Source organism: Mustelus asterias, chromosome 8 (genome assembly GCF_964213995.1).
Source record: "Mustelus asterias chromosome 8, sMusAst1.hap1.1, whole genome shotgun sequence".
Lineage (NCBI taxonomy): Eukaryota > Metazoa > Chordata > Chondrichthyes > Carcharhiniformes > Triakidae > Mustelus > Mustelus asterias.
This window is the reverse complement of record NC_135808.1, coordinates 68,610,520-68,633,885: the sequence shown is the minus strand read 5'-3', so window position 1 is coordinate 68,633,885 and position 23,366 is coordinate 68,610,520. Positions and strand designations below refer to the sequence as shown.

Sequence of the window (23,366 nt, the reverse complement as noted above, 5' to 3'; positions counted from 1 at the left end):
GTAAAAGTTTGAATTATCAATTTTAAAAGACAATTATCCTTGCTATTGACTAACTCAAAGCAAAGCAATGTAACTAAAAGCTCTCGTAAAAAGTCAGTTCACATTTGTGGCTGAAAGACTACCTTTACCACAGATCAAATAACTCAAGTGCAGGTTGGAACTGATAATGGCATGCAGGAAAGTTACTGCTTCAGGAGGGCTGAAGAGCATTTCAGAATAAATGGAGAAGTCCAGCTAAATCACTTGATCAACTTGTCAGTTCACTGTGTGGTTAGCTACTTAAAGTGTTAATCCTTTGCCATTGAACAATGTACATATAAACATCAAATTCAGTTTTCTGAATTTTTAAGGTGCACATGCATTCACTTTACACAAACTATACTAACCGGGACAGCATGGCAACACAGTGGTTAAGCACTGCTGCCTCGCAGCACCAGGGACCCGGGTTCAATTCTGGTCTCAAGTGACTGTGTGGAGTTTGCATGTTCTCCCTGTGTCAGCGTGAGTTTCTTCCGGGTGCTCTGGTTTCCTCCCACAGTCCAAAGATATGTAGGTTAGGTGGATTGGCCATGCTAAATTGCCCCTCAACATCAGGGGATTAGATGGGTAAATACGTAGGGTTACGGGGATAGGGCTTGGGTGGGATTGTGCACTCGATGAGTCGAATGGCCTCCTTCTACATTGTAGGGATTCTATGATTCCAAGGTAATAACCAGTGGCACTTTACCATGTATATGAAACCTTCTATAATCAGCATAAGAATTTTAAGATATAGACTCTGTGCACTCATGTATCTATTAATGATGCAGTGCAATACATTCGCCAAACAATGGCCATTAATCCTGCGCTGATGACAGATAATGGATCAGCTTCATAACCAAATGTTTCAATTTCCTACTATGACTACCTGCTCAGTGGAATTTATAACATCTATAATAATTTGTAATTATAATTACCTTTTAATGTAATAAATCAGAATATTTTAATATAGTGCCACAATGTTTGCTTCCACTGTCCTGCAGTTTGCTATGTCCCCTCTAAATTATTTTTGTTGTACCTGTGGCCTGTTCACTTGAATGAACAGTCCCTTTTTTAAAAAAAACAGCTTCACATCTCATGATATCTTGAAGGAAATCATTTGCAAGCAGCCTGTGTGATACCTTCCGGGTAGCGCACATACGAAATTGACTCAAAATACAGAAAGCAAATACCTGTGGTTAATGTTATTTATCAGACTGACAAGTATTTGGTGGTGCCCAAGGAATTGAAGCACTGTCCAATTCTGAGCGCCACATTTTAGTAAAGATATTAAAGCTTTGGAGTGGGTGTAGAGATTTGCCAGAATGGCAACAGCAATGTAGGACTTTGGCTTCCGGAAGGAAGAAACTGGGATTATTCTTCCTGATGCAGAGGTTAAGAGGTGATTAAATAGAAGGGTTCAAAATTATGAAGGGATAGGATATAGAAAAAAACAATTTCCACTGACAGGAGAGTAAATAACCAGAGGGCATAAATTTAAGGTAACTATGGAGGAAAATTCAAAAATAAGCTTAAAGGGAATTGAACAGCTAAAAAGGAAAAATCTGTAGGGCCACATGGAAAGAGCAGGGATTTGGACCAATTGTATAGCATAGAAACACTACATGATTCTATTCTGCGAATAAAGTTTAATTCCACCCTCCAAAAGAAACAGATGTGAAAAACTGAAATGATATAAAACTGCTACAAGTAGGTAAGGCCTCCAAGTTAGAAATTTGGAGCGCAAACCTGCAAATTACACATGTAAGGAATCTGGAAGTGGAGTGACATACTAATTTCCATAATAAAGCATTGTTACTTGTCTTACTTTTGCACTGCAGTTTCCAATTAGTATATGGTGAACCCTGGACTAACTTAAGTTACAGAACAGTCTACCTCTGATGACAGGCACCGTTGTTAGTTAATGGATAACTTTCTAGTGCTCTGCACTCCCAAGTAAATTTTCAATATCATTGTGTACTTTTAGTGGTAAATGCTTCTTTATTTCAAATCGCCAGTTCATTAGTAGATCTTGGCTTTAAACACACTTCACTTGTCCTTGCGGTAACATATTTATTTTTTATGTTTTTTAACCATCTTCAATATTTTCTGGCTAATTTATTTTTCATCATTTTTTAATGTTTTTTAACCATCTTCAATATTTTCTGGCTAATTTATTTTTCGTCAATTTAATCTGGGAAAGGTCATTTTCTCACTAGAATTTGTTTTTTTCCAGTCAAACATCGGCCCATTTGACTTTTCCTTTCCTTTCTCTGATTAAACTAAATCAAGTTACAAGGTGGTCAACTCCTTCCCCAAATGTTTCACTACTTTTAACGTCCCTATTTATTACACTGTATGACCTCTTTTGTTGAAACAGTAGCATAATCATCCTGCCAAAATAACAATGAACTTCACCATTGTTAACCTGTAAATTCATTAAGCAACTTGAGGCAAAAAAATACCGCGAATTGTGAATCATCATAAGCTGTTGGACAATATGTCTTGCTCTGCTGTGCTGCAAAAATGGCAGCTTAAACCTTCCTGTGAATTTCAAGAAACAGCTACATTTGCATTCATAGCTAATTAAACTCACCAAAAAAGTTAATCGAGTTGGTAATTAAATATGTAAATATCTTCTAAATGACAATATTCATGTTTTTGCATTGTCACAACCTCCCTGGCCAGACAGGAAATAACTATTACTGCAGATTGCTGAGATTGAGATTGCTTCCCTTCTATATCCACCCCATCCCCCCCAAAAAGAAAATCGATCTAATCTTCTTTTCCTTTTTTATTTCCCTTTCTGTACTAAATTTGGCTCACTGTCGAAAATAAATTTTCAAGATGGGGCAAAAAAAAACAAAAGCCTCTCACTTCCTCACTAAAAACTTCTTTGTTTAATTTGACCTATGAAAATTAGGACAATGATGATATTTTACTTTGAAGAATCTATTGCTAATGTACACCTCTCCAAACTACCCAAAATATTTTAATTTTCAATTTCCTTGACTTTGTTCAAAATTACAGTAATCTCAGTATCCAGTTTAATTTAATTCAATTCTATTTCATCTATTTCTAGTGCTGTATAGATGATTAATAATCCTGACTCAGCTACAGACATGTTTCCATTACTATTGCTATCATTTCCTATCTGTAATCAAGGATTCTAGTTCTTCATATGTATTTCTTAGCAATTGTGTGATGCACATGTTGGTTTGGATTCCTTTGGTTTGGCAATTTCTCTTTTTATTGCATTACCATGTCCTTTTTTTTCAAATTGATGCTTTTGAGTTCGCATGTCTCAGTGAAGATTGGTTGAAGAGGCATGATGTTGCTCACACATGTCACAGATCGCACTGCTGGATCAGACTCCTAATGATAGCAAGTTGCCACTCAAAAGCTACTACCAGTGCCATTCCTTCACTGTCAGGATATAATCATGGCAACCAGCTGTGAAGGTTTCACCTGAGCTTCTGTTTTAAACGTATACATATGAATACACTCAAGCAGTAATAAGAATGCAGACCCCTGACTTAACAGCCATTATTAGATCGAACTAGTATCATTCCCCATTCCACTCTGCTTCAACCACTGGGCAACTTAAGTTTTTTTTTTAAAAACAATCTTCATCTCTGTCCTCGGTGCCAATTCATGGACATTTACAGACCTTGTTCAAGTGCAAATAACTTATTTGACCATCAAGTGCACAGTAAAAAGGTCTGTATTTTGCCTTTTTAGTATGACGTATGTTGTAATAATACTGAGGAGTGTTGGCTCCACTGATTCCTGTTTGAGGAACATTCTTAGATTAAATTAATATTTTCACAAGAAGTTTCCTGCAACTAGTTACATTCAATCTACATTAATACTTTTTTACTAAGTAATCCTATTTCTATGCACCCGTTACAAATACACACTTTTCACATAAACCTCGATGCAACCAAGCTAAACTGCAATTACATTGTGTTAAAATTATTTTTGGGTAACAAAGTCCAAACACAGGTCAACAAACTTTATTTTGCAGAATGCAATTCAGTAAAAGTTAATACTAACAGTGCAGCACCATAGACAGTTTTTCAGTTCTGACACTGCCAAATTGAAAGCCAATAATCTCAAGGATGTCATCACAGGATGAGTGTGAGATACTATGACTGCAGGTCTCCTAATAGAAGCAGCTATTCACAAAATATAAATCAAATATAGTTGAAACTTTACCCCAAGTGGTTTGTGAGAAGTCACCTAAATGGAACAGATTCAGAAAAGATCTAATAGCTCAAGATTAGACATCCATGAGGCACATTGGTCTATCAGCAGCAGCAGAATAGTAGCCCACCAGCATCTAGAACCAAGATGTGCTGAGAAGAAACTGGCAGAGTTTGAGTTGAAATGCTATTATTTCAAAGCTGGAACTAAAATGCATCCTCAGCTCATATCCATAAAGCTGCAATTTCTTGTAAGTGCGTCTATCATATTCAAATCACCTTTGCGATACTACTGTGAAATCTTAAACAGGTTGGTTATCTGAACAAGTACCAGATGACTACCAACAACTATCATTTAACCCAGCATGAGTATTAAGGGAAGGGACAAAAAAAGAACTGACTGTGGAGGAGGAACAATTGAGAGATGAGCAAAATTCTCAAAAATATTTGACTTACAGATAGTCATTTATTTTAACTTTAAAAAGCATACTGGCTTTAGGTAAAGGAATAGTTGAGAGAGAACCAAGTTCTTCAGTACAGAATTGCAAAATACACTTCCTAATACCATCTTGGTTGTACCCATCCCTCATGCCCAAAATTCTCCCCTATAATCCATTTCTCACCTGAAGGCACCAATTCTTGTTTTGGTTAAGCTCCAGAGTGTTACATTTGTGCATTCTTCCAGTGATTTGTTGACTTGTGGAATCAACATTTACAAGGCACACATTCCAGCAGAAGCCGCTGAAAGGTTATCAGGAATAGTATCCCTAGCTTATTTTCTTTCCTCTTTCCACATTCACAGACAGAGGCCAAGTGTAGCATTTTGAGAGTCCTAACTGCTGTCTTGTTGAGGCCAGCTAACCCATTATATACTGCAAATAAAAATCAGCACCAAATAGTTTGCACGATGAGGACTAAACAGATTTGTAAAAATCAAGAACTCACCCAAAAGCATTTAAACATTTTGACTTTATCCGAATGAACATCAAGAAACCTAAATGTCACAACTGCCATATGATGAGAATGAAGTAATTCACTACTTGTTTTGGTATTTCAATAAAATACACTAAAAACACACTATAAACATTCTACATTTACCTGTTATAATTCATTGCTCATTTACTGAGCAAAGGAGGTATCTGGAACCAGTCTTTTAACAAAGGTGTATTACACATGACCAAGAGGACACAGGCACAGACACACCCCTCCCCATCCCACAACAGGTGGAAACCAGTTTTAATACAAATTAAAACGAATGCCCTAACCTTTCCCCAATTTGTGACAGCTGTTCTCACTTCACAAGAGCATGCACTTGTAACAGGATTGCAACATAACAGTCTCCATTATCAATTGGAAATAGGTCAGCAAATATATTTGCTTACTTCAGACTTTTCGATAACTTCAAGATGCAGCCAAAAATAACTTATGAAAAAGTGGCTTTGCTTTTCCCAAAAGTCAGAAAAAGATTTGGTACATTTACTTCTTACTGTTGATCTCGGAGTTTTCTCTCAAACTAAGTACCCTAGTAACTATAGTGCAGCAGGGAGCAATAGTGCTGAAATGACCCGTTTTATTTGGACTCCCATATTCACTCAATTTTACTACACAAACCGATGTTTGTACTGTAATATGAAGAAAAACATCCCAAGTGCCTCATAAATGTCATCTTGAAATTTAAGATAGCCCTTGTGGATTCATCTGCCGGAGGAAATATCCTCCCTATGCTCCCAATTTCATGATCACGAATGACCACACTTGAAGTTGTGTACAGTTCTAATGCCATGGTAGAGGAGTACAAAAAAGATTTAGAAGGATGATATCAAAACTGTGAGGTTATACCCAACAGCAAAGGAATAATAGACTCGTCTCTTGAAAAGTCAAGGCTGGGAGGTGACCTAATAGAGGCCTTCAAAATTCTGACCAAGTTTGACAAAGCAAACACAGACAGTATTCCTACTTTGGAGGAAAGAAAACTAGATGTAATTGATATTGAATATTCAAGAAATCAAATAGGGAATTCAAAAGAAAACTTCTTCACCAGGAAGTGGTAATAATGTGAAACTCGTTACCACAGAGCAATCAGGGCAAGTGGCAGGGATGCATTTGAGGATGCTAGATAAGCTTATGAGGCAGAACAGAAACACAGGCAGTCCTCAACTTTATGATATTCAAGGTACAATGAACAGCACTTAAGAAAATTAAAAGTTCACATCCTGTTTCGAATTTAAGTCAGTTTTACTTTACAATGCCATCTTTTACATTTTTATAAGCATGAATCATAAATTTGATACATTTTGAATGAACTTGGAGAAGTTGTGAAATCTCCCACAAAAACACCAGCCCCCCTGCACCCTCCACTCAGCAGGCAGGTCGCTACCCTGCCTGGTTAGAACCAGAAACAGGAGAACTGTTGTTGAAAACCAGGAAATGAGGCTGCAACCTGGTGGCAAAAATCCTGCCTTGCCCCAATGGCTGATCTTCCATTGATAACAATAGGATTTTCGTGCCTGCGGTCTAAAGCGGTTTGCTCAGCCAGCTACAGAGAACTCCTTGTGACCCATTGGCAGAGCTCTGAATGCATCAGGGCGGACATCTAAGGGAAAATTAGGTTGCAATTTTTTAACATTTCAACATCTACCTTCCACTGATTTGATGAAATATACTTCAGAAATATGGATTTTTATACATTTTTCTTTTTAATATGAATTTTAGGTACCGTACTTTATAAATGTCTGCATGAGCTCCTGTTAAACAAAGAGTTAGCTTGACTATTGCTATGAAGAATTGTTTGCATTAATTAGATTTGGGATGTCACACGATGATTAGGGATAAAATGTTGTAGGAAAATAGATATTTATAGAACCAAAGAACAAGTTCGAATTCAAGAGTGATTAAATGGAAATGAGAACAGTTTAAAATAATCATGTCTGTGAAATGTAGTTTACTAATAAGAGTCAGGAAAACGGTTCAAAATCACTAGGTTATTTGCGTTTTTGATTGTATTATTATAGTTGTGTTACCAAAGGTATTACCAAGGACAATTCAGAACTCTAACTCATCTACATGTCTTGGATTTCATTAATTGTAGTTCAGGATGCAGCTGACTACGTATCAATGGCCCACTGATCATAGAAATCATAGAAACCCTACAGTGCAGAAGGAGGCCATTCGGCCCATCGAGTCTGCACCGACCACAATCCCACCCAGGCCCTACCCCCACATATTTACCCACTAATCCCTCTAACCTACGCATCCCAGGACTCTAAGGGGCAATTTATAACCTGGCCAATCAACCTAACCTGCACATCTTTGGACTGTGGGAGGAAACCGGAGCACCCGGAGGAAACCCACGCAGACACGAGGAGAATGTGCAAACTCCACACAGACAGTGACCCGAGCCGGGAATCGAACCTGGGACCCTGGAGCTGTGAAGCAGCAGTGCTAACCACTGTGCTACCGTACCGTGATGTAACTGTGAATGATGTATCGATGGTCTACTGATGCAACCGTGAATGCTGTATTGATAATATTAATATATATCAATATTAATATGAATGGCGCAAGGCAATTGTTTTTAACCAGACTGCTGTTGACATTGGAACTAAAATTGGAAAAAGTAAAATTTAACATGCATCAGACTACATTGCTCATATACAAGTTGAACGAAGCTGTTGTTGACAGTCAATACCAGTTGTTCCAAGAAATGATCTCATCCATCTGTCCAAAAACAACATTCACCATCCACGTGAAAAAAAATCTCACATTGTGAACTGGATCATTAAGAGTTATACCACACTGATCAATTTGAGATTTGGTGCATGTCCGAATATGCACCAGCAGATAAAGGTTATAGTGTCCTTTGATTCTGACTGTTTTGTAGAAAAGCAGTATTGTATCATCTATCCATCATTAAATGACTCTCAAGGGATTGTATATTATGGTTGTATAAAAATACACTGCAGCAAATCAATGAGTTCTATATGAGATATATCATCTGATGGATCTTGAATTTACAATGGGAACAGCAACTTAATCCACCACTTGTACATATCTGGAAGGGGAGTATATATTTGTTCTCTGGACATTGACTGCCTTCACATCCATTCAGTGCTATTGTGAATGCACAAAACACTATCATTTTCACTTGTACTACGATTAATGAAGGAGAAAGTGGTTAGGTTGTACTGAGGATTATTTGTTCAGTTGGCTTGGACTTAACCCAAATAAATCAAAATAAATAGATGATTGGGAGGTATAACTCATTGGACAGCTATGGTCACCACCCGCAGCCCCCAAAATGTCATCCAAGCCGACATGCTATATGGGAGAGATGCAGGAGACGGTCACCAGGCTATTCATCTGACACCCAGTTGTTAGGGTCAGTTATGAGAGAACACAAGTTCAAGGTGAGGTGCAGGAGGTTTAGGGGCAATGTGAGGAAAAACTTTTTTATCCAGAGCGTGGTGAGGTGGGTTTCCTCACATTCTTTAAAAAAATACCTGGGTGAGCACTTGGCACGTCATAGCGTTCAAGGCTATGGGTCAAGCGCTGGTAAATGGGATTAAGTCGGTAGGTTAGGTGGCTGTCGTGTTGGTATAGACTTGATGGGTTGAAGGGCCTCTTCTGCACTGTATAATTCTGAGTGCATTCCTGAAGCATTGTGTCAAAGGCTAGAGAGTTGAAGGGTAGCATCCCCCCTTTTAATAGCAGGAAAGCAGGCAAATCCAGCCACTTTCAGAAGTCAGGGGGAAGGTAGTAGGTCTGTAATCTAGACAGTAGAACTGGAGGTTGAGGTAGTCAGTTGGTTGGAGGAAGGGAGCGCACAGCACTTAAGTTTCCAGGAGTTAGAAACGTATTTAATTCTTCTAGCTTTTCCTGGTTAACTATTGCTATAAGGTAGTCAGAACCATCCAAAGTTTATGATTTAAATCAGATCGTCCAATTGCAAGGCACTGTAGATGTACCTACACCAGAGGAAGTCCTGCAGTTCAAGAAGGATGCACAACACCAACTTCTCAAGGATAATTAGGAGTGGGCAATAAATGCTGGCCAAGCCTGCAACACCCATATCCCAGGAATGAATTAAAAAAATCTTCCATAATCAGAAGTCGTAAACATGAACCCATAATCCAACAAATCAAGATCAGCTCAAGAATAATTAATGAAAGTTAAACTTCTTCAGCTGAAACAGCCCTTTGATCAACTTGCAAATCAATCAAACCAACACTGTTCAAATCTACCTTCCAATCAGTAAGAGATACTCATAACTCTATACTAGAAGCCCAGGTTCAAATATTACTTGACCACATAATCCAGATTAGCAAATAATTGCAATTCTGAGGTGTTATTGTCTGATTAAAATAATTAGACCAAGTCTCCGTCTACCTGCCCAGCCAAACGTCAAATACCTCCTGAGGCAGCAACCACCTCAAAATCGGCCAAATAAATTATTTTTCTGCAGCTTCAATCCTTAAAAGCAGCAAGCATGACATTCCAGACCACTCAATTTTCTTTCAATTCTATGAAAATTGAATCTTGTTTTCTGAGTGTATATTTCCCTGTGCATATTCATGAAAATTATATTTATACCACAAATATGACAATTCTTTTGAAAACACTAAATTTACCTAGGTAAAAAAGTTAACTTTATTATTTCCCTAGATGCTGGCTAGATCAGTATTTGTTATCCATCCATAACTGTCTCAAGAGGTAGTGGTGAGCCACTTCTTTGAATGACTACACCCAGAGTGCTGCTCGGAAGCAAGTGCCAGGATTTTGACACAGCCACAGTGAAGGAACAGTGGTATAGTTCCAAGTCAGGATGGTGTATGGGCTTGGAGGTGAACTTTCAGGCGATAGTGTTTCTATGCATGCGTCTGCTGTCTTTGTCCTTCTAGGTGGTAGAGGTTACAGATCTGAACGGTGCTGTTGAAGGAGCCTTGCCAAGTTTCTGCAATGTATCTTGTACATGGTACACAATGCTGACACAGTGTGCTGGAGGGAGTGAATGTTTAAGATGGTGGGTGGAGTGTGAATCCAGCAGACTGCTGTGTCCTGGATGGTGTTGAGCTTCTCTAGTATTTTTGACATGCACCCAGGCAAATGATGAATAGAGTCCATCACACTCCAGACCTGTACTCTGTTGATGGTGGTCAGATTTTGAGGAGTCAGGAGGCGAGTTACTCTCCACTGAATTCCCAGCCCTTGACCTACTTTTGCAACAACAGTATTTATATGATTGGTCCATTACAGTTTCTGCTCAATGGTAATCCCAGGATGCGGGAGATTCAGCGATGGCAATGCCATTGAACGGCATGGGCAATGGTTAAAATTCTCTCTTGTTGAAGCTGGTCATTGGCTGGCACATGTGGCGCAAATGTTACTTTCCACTCATCAGGCCAAGCCTGAATGCTGATCAGCAGATCTTGCTGCATAAGGACGCATACCACTTTGGCATCTGTGGAATCGCGAATGGCATAAATAATTGTGCAATCATCTATAAACATCCACATTTCTGATCTTATAATGGAAGGAAGCTCATTGATGAAGCAGCTGAAGATTGTTGGGTCTGAGGATCTCCTGCAGCAATGTCATGGAACTGAGATAATGGAGCTCCAACAACCACAATCATCTCCCTTTGTGCTAGGTTTAACTCTAATCAGCAGAGAGATTTCCCCCAATTCCCACTGACTTCAGTTTTACTCGGACTCCTTGATTGCCCATGGTCAAATGCTGCTTTTATGTCACTCTCACCTCTCAAGTTCACTTCTTTTGATGATAGTTGGACTAAGTCAGAATGAGGGCAGGAGCCAAGTGGCCCTGGCAGAAGCCAAACTGAGCATCAATAAGGAAGTTATTACTAAGAAAGTACTGCTGGATAGCGCAGTCAGCAACCTCTTCCATCACTGTGCTGATGATCAAGAGTATACTGATGGGGCAGTAATTGGCCAGATTGAATTTGTCCTACCTTTTGTAGACATGGCATTTCTGGGCAATTTTCCACATTGCCAAGTAGATGCCAATCCTGCAGCTGCACTGGAACTTGGTTAGTTTCTGGAAGAAAGGCGTCTTAAAAATAATTGCCAGCATCGTGTCAGGGAATTTCCTGATATAATGTGCAATGACTCAAAATGGCTGAAGAATGGCATTTGTGATGCTGGGATTTCCCTAGGAAGCCAAGATGGACCATCCACTTGGCACATCAGATTGAAGATTGATGCAAATGCTTCAGCCGTGGCTTTTGCACTTGTGTTTGCCTCACCCATCAGTGACGATAGGGATATTTGTGGAGCTCCATCTCCAGTTCGCTATTTTATTATCCACTACAACTCATGACTGCATATAGTAGGAGCTGTAGGCTATTCAGGCTCTTGAGCCTGCTCTGCCATTTAATATTATTGCTGACAGTGACCTCAAATCTGCATCCCACCTCCCCGATAACCTATCCCCCCCATTCCATCTCCATTATAAATGGGTGACCCCCTATTTTTAAGCAGTGTTCCCTAGTTCTAGACTCTCCCAATCAAGTTGCCTATTACTCTTCTAAACTTCAGTGGATACAAGCCTAAATGGACAAAAGAACTGAACTCCAGAGATAAGAGTGATATAACAGCCAATGTAGCATCAACACCCAAGCAAAACTGAAGTCAATGGAAATCAGTGGGGAAATTTTCCACTGGATTGAGGCATACCTAACACAAAGGAAGATGGTTGTGATTGTTAGACGTCGATCATCTCAGCTTCAGGGCATCACTGCAGGAGTTCCTCAGGACAGTATCCTCAGACCAAATATCTTCAGCTGTTCCATCCATCCCTCCATCATAACATCAGAAGTGGGGATTTTCGCAGATGATTACACCATGTTCATCAATCATGACTGCTCTGATGCAGAAGCAGTCAGTGCCCAAATGCAGCAAGACCTGGACAACGAGCAGGTTTGGACTGATAAGTGTGGTCAGAGAGCCAACGACAATGATTTCGGCAGCAATAATGACAATGTTGTAAGAGTAATTGTGACAATGCGAGTCATACTGGGAATTTTGGCCAAATTACCTCAAAACAGATGCAGGTCACAAAGTTGCTGCAAGCTGTGACCTGACCAAATAAGGATAGTTGTGCAAATTAAACTAGACATGGCAGAGGCATACCCATATACAAGTTAAGGTTGTGTGACTTATATGCCATTTAAACTAAGCACTACGGAGTTGTCTGCAACTCCATTGGTCTGGTCGAACAATATGACTGATTTTCAGTTACACCATTAGCTGAGTGCCAGGGAATTTCCTGGAAGAATCTGAGAAGTTTAGGATAAAGGCATGTGTTTCAGCCCTTTGTCTTCAGTGATAACTCCGAGATCAACCACCCTGAAAGAACATCTTCAGAGAAGACAAAGAGCCACATGGAAAATCTACATCGGAAACAGACTTGGTCACTTCTTTCTGAACTGGGCAGTATTCATTTCAGTAAAAGAGTTAGAGCTTCAGTTAAAGAGTTAAGAGTTTCAGTTATTTGAGTTTGGTACCTAAAGTGTTAAACTTGTTCTACAGAATTTGAGTCAACTCGTGTCCTTTTGGTTTGTAATACTAAACTAAGTACCCGGAAAGTAGTTTAAGTTTTTTAAATGCATTCATGGGCTGGGGTCTTCGCTGGCTGGGCCAATATTTATTGCCCATTCCTGAGGACAGTTAAGAGTCAACCACATTGCTGTGGGTCTGAAGTCACATGTAGGCCAGACTTGGCAAGGATAGCAGATTTCCTTTCCTAAAGGACATCAGTGAACCAGTTTTTACGACAGTGGTTATGTGGTCATTAGACTTTTAATTCCATATTTTTATTGAATTCAAATTTCACCATTTGCCATGGTGGGATTTGAAGCTGGGTCCCCAGTGCATTACCCTGGGTCTCTGGAAACTAGTTCAGCGACAACACCAACACGCCAGTGCCTCCCCTTTAGAGCCAAACAACATAAGGGACAGGTAACATTTGTGTCATATAAGTAACAGGCAATGACTATCTGCAACAAGAGATAATCTAACCATGTCCCCATGACATTCAATGGCATTACCATCACTGGCTCCAACACTCTCAACATCCCAGCATAGAACATAGAACAGTACAGCACAGAACAAGCCCTTCGGCCCACGATGTTGTGCCGAGCTTTATCTGAAACCAAGATCAAGCTATCCCACTCCCTATCATCCTGGTGTGCTCCATGTGCCTATCCAATAACCGCTTAAATGTTCCTAAAGTGTCTGACTCCACTATCACTGCAGGCAGTACATTCCACACCCCAACCACTCTCTGCGTAAAGAACCTACCTCTGATATCCTTCCTGTATCTCCCACCACGAACCCTATAGTTATGCCCCCTTGTAATAGCTCCATCCACCCGAGGAAATAGTCTTTGAACGTTCACTCTATCTATCCCCTTCATCATTTTATAAACCTCTATTAAGTCTCCCCTCAGCCTCTTCCGCTCCAGAGAGAACAGCCCTAGCTCCCTCAACCTTTCCTCATAAGACCTACCCTCCAAACCAGGCAGCATCCTGGTAAATCTCCTCTGCACTCTTTCCAGCGCTTCCACATCCTTCCTATAGTGAGGTGACCAGAACTGCACACAATACTCCAAATGTGGTCTCACCAAGGTCCTGTACAGTTGCAGCATAACCCCACGGCTCTTAAACTCCAACCCCCTGTTAATAAAAGCTAACACACTATAGGCCTTCTTCACAGCTCTATCCACTTGAGTGGCAACCTTTAGAGATCTGTGGATATGAACCCCAAGATCTCTCTGTTCCTCCACAGTCTTCAGAACCCTACCTTTGACCCTGTAATCCACATTTAAATTAGTCCTACCAAAATGAATCACCTCACATTTATCAGGGTTAAACTCCATTTGCCATTTTTCAGCCCAGCTTTGCATCCTATCTATGTCTCTTTGCAGCCTACAACAGCCCTCCACCTCATCCATTACTCCACCAATCTTGGTGTCATCAGCAAATTTACTGATCCACCCTTCAGCCCCCTCCTCTAAGTCATTAATAAAAATCACAAAGAGCAGAGGACCAAGCACTGATCCCTGCGGCACTCTGCCAGTAACCTGCCTCCAATCCGAAAATTTTCCATCGACCACCACCCTCTGTCTTCGATCAGACAGCCAGTTACCTATCCAATCGGCCAACTTTCCCTCTATCCCACACCTCCTCACTTTCATCATAAGCCGACCATGGGGGACCTTATCAAACGCCTTACTAAAATCCATGTATATGACATCAACTGCCCTACCTTCATCAACACACTTAGTTACATCCTCAAAAAATTCTATCAAATTTGTGAGGCACGACTTGCCCTTCACGAATCCATGCTGACTATCCCGGATTAATCCGCATCTTTCTAAATGGTCGTAAATCCCATCTCTAAGGACCTTTTCCATCAATTTACCAACCACCGAAGTAAGACTAACCGGTCTATAATTACCAGGGTCATTTCTATTCCCTTTCTTAAACAGAGGAACAACATTCGCCATTCTCCAGTCCTCTGGCACCATCCCCGTGGACAGCGAGGACCCAAAGATCAAAGCCAAAGGCTCTGCAATCTCATCCCTTGCCTCCCAAAGAATCCTAGGATACATTTCATCAGGGCCAGGGGACTTATCGACCTTCAGTTTATTCAAAACTGCCAGGACATCCTCCCTCCGAACATCTATTTCCTCCAGCCTATTAGCCTGTAACACCTTCTCTTCCTCAAAAACATGGCCCCTCTCCTTGGTGAACACTGAAGAAAAGTATTCATTCATCACCTCGCCTATCTCTACTGACTCCATACACAAGTTCCCACTACTGTCCTTGACTGGCCCTAACCTCACCCTGGTCATTCTTTTATTCCTCACATAAGAGTAAAAAGCCTTGGGGTTTTCCTTGATCCGACCCGCCAAGGACTTCTTGTGTCCCCTCCTAGTTCTCCTAAGCCCCTTTTTCAGCTCATTCCTTGCTAGCTTGTAACCCTCAATCGAGCCATCTGAACCTTGTTTCCTCATCCCTACATAAGCTTCCTTCTTCCTTTTCACAAGACATTCCACCTCTTTCGTGAACCATGGTTCCCTCACTCGGCCATTTCCTCCCTGCCTGACAGGGACATACCTATCAAGGACATGAAGTATTTGTTCCTTGAAAAAGTTCCACTTTTCATTAGTTCCTTTCCCTGACAGTTTCTGTTCCCAACTTATGCCCCCTAATTCTTGCCTAATCGCATCATAATTACCTCTCCCCCAATTATAAACCTTGCCCTGCCGTACGGCCCTATCCCTCTCCATTGCAATAACAAAAGACACCGAATTGTGGTCACTATCTCCAAAGTGCTCTCCCACAACCAAATCTAACACTTGGCCTGGTTCATTTCCCAGTACCAAATCCAATGTGGCCTCACCTCTTGTCGGCCTATCCACATATTGTGTCAGGAAACCCTCCTGTACACACTGCACAAAAACTGCCCCATCCGAACTATTTGACCTACAAAGGTTCCAATCAATATTTGGAAAGTTAAAGTCCCCCATGACAACTACCCTGTGACCCCTACACATATCCATAATCTGCTTAGCAATTTCTTCCTCCACATCTCTATTACTATTTGGGGGCCTATAGTAAACTCCTAACAACGTGACCGCTCCTTTCCTATTTCTAACCTCAGCCCATATTACCTCAGTGTGCAGATCCCCCTCGAAGTGCCTTTCCGCAGCCGTTAAACTATCCTTGATTAACAATGCCACTCCTCCACCTCTTTTACCAGCTTCCCTACACTTAGTGAAACATCTCTACCCCGGAACGTCCAACAACCATTCCTGTCCTTGTTCTACCCACGTCTCCGTAATGGCCACAACATCGTAGTCCCAAGTACCAATCCACGTCCCAAGTTCATCTACCTTGTTCCGGATGCTCCAGCAGTTACCATTGACTAGACACTGAACTGGGCCAGTCACAAATACTGTGGCTACAAGAGCAGGTAAGAGGCTAGGCATTCTGCGACAAGTAACTCAGCTTCTAACACCCTAAAGCCCACCTCCGTTCTACAAGCCACAAGTCAGGAGTGTGATGGAAGACTCTCCATCTGCTTGGATGAATGCAGCTCAAGCTGAACACCATCCAGGACAAAGCAGCTGACTTCACTGGAACCATCCACTGCCTTTCCCCGCACCACTGATGCAGAGCAACAGCAGTATGTACCATCTACAAGATGCAGAGCAACTACTCACCAAAACTCCTTCCACATCACCTTCCAAACACACAACCTCTACCACCGAGGACAAGGATAGCGGATGCATAGGAACACCACCACCTGCAAGTTCCCATCCAATTCACACACCATCCTGACTTGGGAACTACATCACCATTCCTTCACTGTCACTGGATCAAAATCGTAGAACTTGCTCCCTAACAGCACTGAGGGTATTCCGAGACCGCAGCGGTTCAAGACAGCTCACCACCACCTTTGCGAGGGCAATTAAGCATGGTCTCTAAATGCTTGCCTCGCCAGCAACACCCACAGTCCACGAACAATTAAAAAAACAGTATTCCTGTGCTGTAGCTGCATGCTGGAAATTTTTCTGAGATTTGCCTACATGCAAGCCTGACCCTTTTTGGAGTATCAAGTCTTGTTCTGCTCCACAAATTTTAATCCATCAATGCACACTGTTTTATGGACAAGTTTGAGACTAAGTATTTGATCATGGTTAACTATTTTCTTCTGCAAGCATAAAGTAAACCAGTTACCCACAGCAGAGGGACAAGATTTACAATCAAGCACAATATCCAAACTTAGGAAAATAAAACAAAAAAGATGCTTTGCATTTCAGTAATTTACAAACAGGAAGTGGTAGGACACTATGTGGCTAGTCTCGTTGTTGATCCCGAAATAGAAATACTGGTGCTTCAGTGATATATAAGGAGTCTGAGGGGAATGAAATGCTGCTTATAAATATTCTCCACGACTAACTCAGGTGGACTCTCAGAGCATGACAAAACTTTAAAATAACTTGTTTGTATCCATCTGTGGACCATGTTCAATTACTATTAATGCAGTCTATAATTAACACTCAAGTTGTTCACGTTATAGTAGATGCAAATTTGATCTTAAAGGCAAAGTGTCTCAAATCAGTTTGAGCTGCTGCTTCTGTTGACATTTACCCTAGACTGCTGAAAGAAATGGAAGCCATGCTGAGTGAACCCTGTGCTCATTTTTTTTTAAATCAGGCATCGGTTCTGATGACTGTTGTAGCTCAGTTAATAGCATACTGATACTCAAAAAGGCCAAGTCAGAAGCAGCAAATTACTGATCTAGTTGTAAGAAGCTGCTATTATGTGGAGTAACCAAGTTCAATGGGCAGTGAGTTTTGCAAACCAATTCCAACTCATCTATTTTAGATGTTGAAATATACCATACCAAGTATAAAGAAATATCCCACCCCTCCCTCTGTGCTTTTTCAGAGATTCAATTGCCATGGGACTTTATTTGAAACCACTTTTGGGCAGCTTAAAATCACTAAGTTTTCTCCATGGGCTCAGGTGCTTTGCCAGTCATGTTTTTGAACAGGTTTATTTTGATTAAATTGCCATGAGTCTTGGCAATGTGAAACCAGACATACATAACAGAACCACCATTAAATCACCTGGTGGTTTGTTTTTCCCTGAACAGAACTCTACGTTGTCAATTATTATTCAGAACATTGGGATAATAAACAGATATCTTCATGAGGAGTTTTCCCTTTTCCAATTTTAGCAAAAAAATCAATGCCCAAGTAATATTTCCAGGCCAGAACATGCAACGTGTTGTGCTAATGGGGAGCGTTCAACAGACATTTATTTAGTGGTGGGTTTTAGCAAAATACAGTGAATACCCAAACGGTATTTCAAATTGTCAACAAATGACTTCATAGTAAAAAATGACAGAAATTGAGCAACGATATCTGTTCATGCCCTTTGTGGTACAGTTTCTTCGCTCACTCATGTCATCTTCTTTCCAGAAGGTTGATTGCCATGGATCTCCACTTGTCTGTCCACTGCTGCCCTTATATGTTCAACGTGGATCAAAAGCACCCAGTCAATTATGTTGGTCATCCATTTTCTCCTCTTCTATGTTTCGTATAGATCTTTCTGTCCAATAATTGCCTGTCTAGTCTGCTCTCAAGTGACCAAAATATTCTCTCTTTGATGTTATACACTCATTTCCTCTTTTCTCCAGCCACTTCCTCATTACTCTGTGTAAGAAATGTGCTAGAGCTTCCAATATATCCATCAATAACCCCTTTGCATTTTGTCCATGTGTGCAAAGCATACAACACAACTGACAAGTTGTAGCATCTCAGCATTCCTTTTCCTAAGATTGAGGTTTTATTCCTTTCATGTCAACATGTTCTTCATTCTGACAAAGCTGGACTTAGCTATCGCATAATCACATCTGCCTTGAACCATGATAATCTGCCCAAGGTATGTGAACCTTTTCACTTGCTCCAGGATTGTCCATTGACTTCAATTTTCACTTCCAGGATCAGGTCTTTGTTCATCACTGAATATGAAGACTGCCAAGACATTCTTAATCCCTCTTCCAAACTCCTTGCCTTCAATTTGTTCACAATTTCCTGTAGTGCACAGATACTTGTCTGAACCAAAAATATTGTCTATCCCTCCTCTTTCAAAGCAAAGAATTATTATGCATATATTATACCTATTTTAATCTATACATACCCATGTTGACAGTTGTTTTACCCAAAAGAGGAAGTTGAGTAAACTTTAATCAAACTTTATCTGATAACATTCCTGTGAAGCACCTTGGAACAATTTTTACTGTATTACAGATGTTACATAAATGCAAATTGGCACTTTGTCCTCCTGCTGCAATTTGCAACAATTCAGAATAGGTTTGTTAAAAGTGTGTGTGTGTCTGGCACAACTGTTTTTTTTAAAATCCAATGCACAGAAGAGTTTCAGAAAAATAAACTTGGCGCAAACTCGTCCAACAATACATTCCAACTTCTGCAAAACACACCCAAAACCAATCACTAGTATAAAGGCAGGAATACCTTTTATACCAAATGTTTCTTTTAAAACTAGCTGTTTGTAACCGGCACCTTTTACAACTCAAGATGTTAAATAATAACAGAAAATGCTGGAGAAACTCAGGAGGTCTGATAACATCTGTGGAGAGAGAATAGAGCCAACATTTCAAGTCAAGGTCACCCGGACTCAAAACGTTGGTTCTATACTCTCTCCACAGATGGTCAGACCTGCTGCACTTCTCCAGCATTTTCTATTCTGTTTCAGATTCCAGCATCTGCAGTATTTTGTCATTATCAGGATGTGAAATGTTCATGTTGACAATTAGTGGTTTTGATGCCGAGCATTAAATCACAAACCCAGTGCAGATATATCATGAACCACATATAAATGTTATTTTTGATCAGTTTTAATAATATACCTTAACCCCAATCCTAGGGGAACATTATATACAAACTGACATTCTTTCTCTATTTCCCACAGGAGACATTAGTTCTCAGCAGTAATTTCATGTCAATTATGGAAGTTTTTTTTGCCTTAATCCATTAAGATCTGGCGCTGACTGAATCAAGTATTTAATATAGAAACTTTTAGGTCTACAAAAAAATTTGTCTGGCATTCAGTCTAAATGTCAGAGATAATTTACTAACCCACTGCATCACCCCTTCTTTTCTAATTAAAATTAGATTGGATGACAAAAGTTAAAAAGTTTATTAGTCACAAGTAGGCTTACGTTAACACTGCAATGAAGTTACTGTGAAATTCCCCTAGTCGCCACACCTCCGGCTCCTATTTGGGTCTGCACCTAACCAGCATGTCTTTCAGGCTGTGGGAGGAAACCGAAGCACCCGGAGGAAACCCACGCAGAAACAGGGAGAATGTGCAGACTCCACACAGACAGTGACCCAAGCCGGGACTCGAACCCAGGTCTCTGGCGCTGAGAGGCAGCAGGGCTAACCACTGTGCCACAAAAACAAGATAACACCTTAACTGTTTTATGATTTGATGTACTGCATACAGTATTAGTATACTACAGAATTTTGTTTACAAGAGCATATACCTAACAAAATCTTGTCTATTATTTCAAGTGGTACACTGCAATATCAGAAAGGCAGAGTACTATGACCCGGTTTGATTTGATTTATTATTGTCACATGTATTAACATAGTGAAAAGTATTGTTTCTTGCGTTCTATACAGACAAAACATACCGTTCAGAGAAGGAAACGAGAGAATACAGAATGTAGTGTTACAGTCACAGCAAGGGTGTAGAGAAAGATCAACTTAATGCAAGGTAAGTCCATTCAAAAGTCTGACATCAGCAGGGAAGAAGCTGTTCTTAGTAGGTTGGTACGTGACCTCAGACTTTTGTATCTTTTTCCCGAAGGAAGAAGGTGGAAGAGAGAATGCCCGGGGTGCGTGGGGTCCTTAATTATGCTGGCTGCTTTGCCGAGGCAGCGGGAAGTTTAGACAGAGTCAATAACTGGGAGGCTGGTTTGTGTGATGGATTGGGCTACATTCGCAACCTTTTGTAGTTCCTTGTGGTCTTGGGCAGAGCAGGAGCCATACCAAGCTGTGATACAACCAGAAAGAATGCTTTCTGTGGTGCATCTGTAAAGGTTGGTGAGAGTCATAGCTGACATGCCAAATTTCTTTAGTCTTCTGAGAAATTGGAGGCGTTGGTGGGCTTTCTTAACTATAGTGTCGGCATGGGGGGGGGGGGGGGACCAGGACAGGTTGTTGGTGATCTGGACACCTAAAAACTTGAAGCTCGCGACCTTTCTACTTTGTCCCCATTGATGTAGACAGGGGCATGTTCTTCTTTACGCTTCCTGAAGTCGATGACTATCTCCTTCATTTTGTTGACATTGAGGGAGATTATTGTTGCCGCACCAGTTCACCAGATTCTTCATCTCATTCCTGTACTCTGTTTCGTCATTGTTTGAGATCCGACCCACTACGGTGGTGTCAACAGCAAATTTGAAAATTGAATTGGAGGGGAATTTGGCCACACAGTCATAGGTATAAGGAGTATAGTAGAGGGCTGAGAACACAGCCTTGTGGGGCACCGGTGTCGAGGCTAATCGTGGTGGAGGTGTTGTGCCTATCCTTGTTGATTGTGGTCTGTGAGTTAGGAAGTTGAGGATCCAGTCGCAGAGGGAGGTGCCGAGGCCCAGGCCACGGAGTTTGGAGATGAGTTTCGTGGGAATAATAGTGTTGAAGGCTAAGCTGTAATCAATAAATAGGAGTCTAATATAGGTGTCCTTGTTATCTAGGTATTCCAGGGTTGAGTGCAGGGCCAGGGAAAAGGCATCTGCTGTGGACCTGTTGCGGCGGTAGGCAAACTGTAGTGGATCCAGTTTATTATATTGTAGAAAATATATGAACATTCGTGAAACTTTCAAAAAACTCAGTCATTATTTTCCAGGGTGTTTTAGTGATATTCCACAATCCAACAAATGTTTTGTCTTGAAAAAACAGCAAGCGTTTTCAACTAACCATCTGATTTCTTGAATGAAGCTATCTGCAGATATACAAGGATGGCCTCCAGATTGCCTACATAAGTCATTATATTTGAAAAAAAATGTTTCAATGCAATAACAATAATTAAACATTAGATGCCAGACCCTGAGGAACTATAATGATCTTGCTGCTACTCAGTTAAAGAGGGTTTGATGAATTCTGCTGTGATTTCATCTCCAGGTTATAATATATTGATCTCTGCAACAATGCAAATTCATAGATGTTTAGTAAAGTTAGCATTGGTCTTAGATTCTGTTGTCAACTTAGTTGCCAAAATTCACTAAAAGTTAAAATAGATTACACAATCCCATGTGATATATGGCCAGTGGGGCAAGATTTTTAAACCCTTCGAAGAATCAGTACTTTAGGCAAAGAAAATAAGCATATTGGAAGAATAAGTGTTGAGTGAGGGGATGGAAAGGTTTAAATCTAAAATGCTCAAGTCCTTTTTTGCCTATAGTGCGTTTAAATTTTACATGCCACAAATAATTTTCCAACAAAGGGCTCCATTGTACAGATCGACTTAATCAAAGCAAAAGTTTTCCACCAACTGATCCTCACAGATCTCATCCACTCTCTGCCATCAAAAACCATCATTCCACCACATTGACACTATTCAGGAGCTCTCATCTAACTCGGGTTTTGCAATGAAGCCCTAACAAACTCGTACTAAAGCACAGATTCACACCCACAATCTACTGTGGAGATGCCTGATCTTTGTTTGGTGCATCGCTTGGAGGAAAAATATGTACATGCACAATGTTAATGCGCTTTTAATGATACATTATTAATGAGAAGGATTGCTCTCTAATGAGCTGCACAGATTCTAGAACTGAACAGCTGTTATAAAATCAGAGTTTTACAATGCAGTAACATCCCTTTCCACTTCTGAGATAAGCATAACTTAAATCTTGCAAGATCCAGCTGAATATACAGACCTCAGATTAGTGAAGCCAAGATAATGACACAAAACTCAGAAGCAGTAGTGACACAGTCCTGGGGCTGATGACAGGCCCAATTTCTCTCTGGGTCCTTGCACCTTATCTTTTAGGTTCACCATTAGCTGCTGACTACATAGATCTGTTGCTTCTTTTGCAATTCTTTACACATCACTGTCAATCGATGTCAAAGCAAGTGCCCCAAGAAGGTTGCTCTAGCTTTCAAAGCAGCAGAGAGCTCGTCAGCGTTAGGTGTTACTTTTGTAGGTAACTAAAATTTCAGCCATAGTCCTACAAACACTCAGGTCTGTTATCAATACTGCTGGGTGGTTTTAGTAATTGGGACGAGCCCTATTATGAGAAGTACATTCTATATCAAATAAATTTCCTCAGAAGGTTAGCTTGGAAGCTGTTTGTATTTTCTTTGAACGTGAATCATTCGGCTGACCAAAGCGTCATCTTGTTTCAAAATGTCTCAGGAGCACTTGGTGTAATTAGCCTTCAGTGGAGTTACTGTTATGCAACCAATTGCATTTGCCAGTCAATAGTATTGGCTAAAACAGGACAAGCGCACTGTTCTTCTTCCAATAATGTCAGTGGGTCCTTAAAATGAAACAGTCACCGGAAGCAGCAGACAGTA

General features: G+C 40.6%; 1 protein-coding gene across 1 annotated transcript in view; it reads right to left on the bottom strand.

Annotated features, from left to right (window-relative positions):
• Positions 1 to 23,366, bottom strand: part of cdc73 (cell division cycle 73, Paf1/RNA polymerase II complex component, homolog (S. cerevisiae)) — a 333,544-nt gene that overhangs the window by 309,168 nt on the left and 1,010 nt on the right. The window lies entirely within an intron of this gene.